At 44.3% G+C, this 3,301-nt stretch overlaps 1 long non-coding RNA gene across 1 annotated transcript; it reads right to left on the bottom strand.

Annotated features, from left to right (window-relative positions):
- Positions 1-317: 317 nt before the first annotated feature.
- LOC127487137 (uncharacterized) lies at positions 318-2,985 on the bottom strand. Its single transcript, XR_016212506.1, has 2 exons — positions 2,555-2,985; positions 318-730 (listed from the first exon to the last, which is right to left on the bottom strand). It is a non-coding gene; the product is annotated as an uncharacterized LOC127487137 (long non-coding RNA).
- Positions 2,986-3,301: the final 316 nt, after the last annotated feature.

The raw sequence follows: 3,301 nt of genomic DNA, 5'->3' as shown, positions 1-3,301 counted from the left end.
GGCCGCAGTGCCATTAGGGGGTGAACCAACGGAAGAGGAAGACCTGTGAGGCAGTAGGGAATAGCTCAAGTAGTTGGGTCCCCTGCAACACACATAAAGGCTTAGGCTGAGTCCCTGGCTGCCGGCATAAGCCTTGGCCCAGCCCTGACTCTTACAAACATTTGAGGAGTAAACCAGCAGATTAAAATGTTCTCTTTCTTTTTCTGTCTGTCTCTCAAATAAATTTCTAAAAAAAAAACCACAAATATTAGCACTGTAATTAAGCACAAAACCCAAGGATTTTGTGTAGCATTTCCACCACTGGAAACATGCAGACATTAGTTTAAGACATAAGTAGGTTTATTTGAGTTGGCAAAGCCAGGAGCCAGATTAGTTCAGGACCAACAATCAGATTCTCTGACCAGATAGGAGTTAACAAGTTGAATAGGACTTGGCTTCCAGGTAGCTACACATGTTCATTGAATTTCTGGGCAGGGTTGTACATACTTAAAGAGGGGCAGCACACATGCCCATCATGTATGCTACATGCATCTCACGTTCATTGGAGGGTGTAGATTCAACATTGTAAAGACTGAGGGTGGCGTTCTATGTAGGAAAGGTGCAACTGAGGGCACAGCTGCTGCACACTCAGAATCCACGCGACTTCTGCCAGGTCGGGCTCATGGCGTCTTATCAAGGGGAGTTCACCAGGGAGATGTCTGCATCCAATCAGCTGTGACTACACATCGTCCTGAAAGGACATCAGGTAGATATGATCTGTGAGTACAACAGGGTTGGGTGGTTTTCTTTAGGGGTGGAGTACAGGTGTTATGTCACATTCTACCTTCAAACACAGTATTTCTGTAGAGCCTAGAGTATTTACCTCAAGTGACAGAAATGAAGACGATATACTAGAAATTTAAAACTGCCCATTCAGGTCAGTTTTTCTGCTGTTACTTGAACTTAAATCAAACTCTTTAAATTCTAGAATCATGAAGAAGGAACTGCAGCCCTGGATCTGTAGAACCCACAGATACTTAGCACAGTACCTGTCACAGACTAAGAATTAAGCATGTGCTTTTGACTATTATAGCTTACCATTATTATTATCCAATCTAGAGCTCAAAAGGATTATACCTGCCTTCCTCCCTTTTTTTTTTTTTTTTATTTTTTGACAGGCAGAGTGGACAGTGTGAGAGAGAGACAGAGAGAAAGGTCTTCCTTTGCTGTTGGTTCACCCTCCAATGTCCTCCGCGGCCGGCGCGCTGCGGCGGGCACACCGCGCTGATCCGATGGCAGGAGCCAGGTGCTTTTCCTGGTCTCCCATGGGGTGCAGGGCCCAAGCACCTGGGCCATCCTCCACTGCACTCCTTGGCCACAGCAGAAAGCTGGCCTGGAAGAGGGGCAACCAGGACAGAATCCGGCGCCCCAACCGGGACTAGAACCCGGTGTGCTGGCGCTGCTAGGCGGAGGATTAGCCTAGTGAGCTGCGGCGCCAGCCCCCTCCCTTCCTTTCTTTCACCCCTCTTTTCTTCCTATCATGTCTCCCTTCCAACAAATAACAAACCAGGGCATTTTACTTATGAAGGATAATCTTATTTGATAAGATAATCAAGTAACATTCACACAAATGCATTTCCCCTCTGGACCAAGGGCCAGTAAAATTCCTTAAAGTATTACTTTGTGTGGCTGCAAAAATTGTTTATCACCAAAAACCAGAAGTCCCAGCCTTTCTAAAACCATACTCAGCAGCTTTCACCCATACATTTAAAAAGTCAATAATCAAGTTGAATTACCAAGTATTTGTAAACAGCAGTCGTTATAATTGCGTTAGTATTATTGTCATAATTCTGCCTATCAAGGTTTTCCCTCATCACCAAGTTATAACAAGAAAAAAAAAAACTAAAGAACTTTAGAAAATCTTCATACTTAAATTAGCCTTAACATAAATAACCGACCAATGCATACTGAAATCTCACTTTGACATTTTCCAAAGAATCTCTGCTCCCCCCATAAGATAATAAGATTTTCAACTTAATTTCTGCCTCAATAATAGGACTGATTAAAAAAGAGAGAGAGAGAGAACTGGGTAATACCATGCTTATTCAAAACATATTGATCAAAGCCAAATCCCTGTTAAATAATGTTTTACATTCAAAAGATGGAAATCTTCAAAGCATTCTCCATTAATTCCATAAGAAAGTCACTTATGTGTGGCCCAATCTGTACAGAAAAAAAAATATTTTGGAACAAAATACTAAGCATGTCTTTTAACATAATAACAATCAACCATACCCCGGGCTCTCTCTCTAAATCCAGCTCTAATTTCTGAATGGGACAGGCCCTTCCCCGATGGTGTTTTCGCCATTTTCTGAGTTGTTCAACTTCTGCATTGAGCTTGTTGGAATCTAAAATCTAACTGGGGGCTTTTGTCCCTCAGGGAGTGGACAGAGGTAGATTCATCTAAAAATGCGTTAATAAAAAACTCACAGCAAGCTTTTTTTTTTTTTTTTTTTTTTTTGACAGGCAGAGTGGACAGTGAGAGAGAGAGACAGAGAGAAAGGTCTTCCGTTACCGTTGGTTCACCCTCCAATGTCCTCCGCGGCTGGCGCGCTGCAGCCAGCGCATCGCGCTGATCCAATGGCAGGAGCCAGGTGCTTCTCCTGGTCTCCCATGGGGTGCAGGGCCCAAGCACTTGGGCCATCCTCCACTGCACTCCTGGGCCACAGCAGAGAGCTGGCCTGGAAGAGGGGCAACCGGGACAGAATCCGGCACCGCAAGGCGGAGGATTAGCCTAGTGAGCCGCGGCACCGGCCACAGCAAGCTTTTATGAATCATCTTATAAGTGGCTAAATACAGGCATCATGTAATTTATCTCTCTCAACAATCTGCAAGGACGAAGTTCCTAAAGAAGTACAAGCCTCGTCCTCGAACGTCAGCTACTCATCCACCAACTCAGCCTTCATAGAGAGGAGCTGGGTGCAAATATCACAACATGGTGTGACTTTCCTGGACTGCTGCACTGGAAGCAATAACCTCCCCGGAGTAAAGGAGACGAAGACCCCAACATCCGGGTTACTCTACACTGAGCAAAGGCCAAAGTTCATCACTGGGGTTGACTCAGATTTCAGCCCCTGGTGAGATCAGAATCACCCACTCCACTTAATTCTGTAACTGTGCTATGACCACGACACTTTCATACAATGGCAAACTCTGCTACAAAAGAAATGAGCAGAACAGACCACTATGATGTAGAACTTGTGACAAATCAAAGAAAAATGTTGAACAAGAAGGCAAGTTGCAGTATATATACACTATATTA

Source organism: Oryctolagus cuniculus, chromosome 8 (genome assembly GCF_051225735.1).
Source record: "Oryctolagus cuniculus isolate XC-2025 breed Fujian yellow rabbit chromosome 8, ASM5122573v1, whole genome shotgun sequence".
Lineage (NCBI taxonomy): Eukaryota > Metazoa > Chordata > Mammalia > Lagomorpha > Leporidae > Oryctolagus > Oryctolagus cuniculus.
The sequence above is the reverse complement of the archived record's forward strand: the minus strand, read 5'-3'. Positions and strand labels throughout refer to the sequence as shown.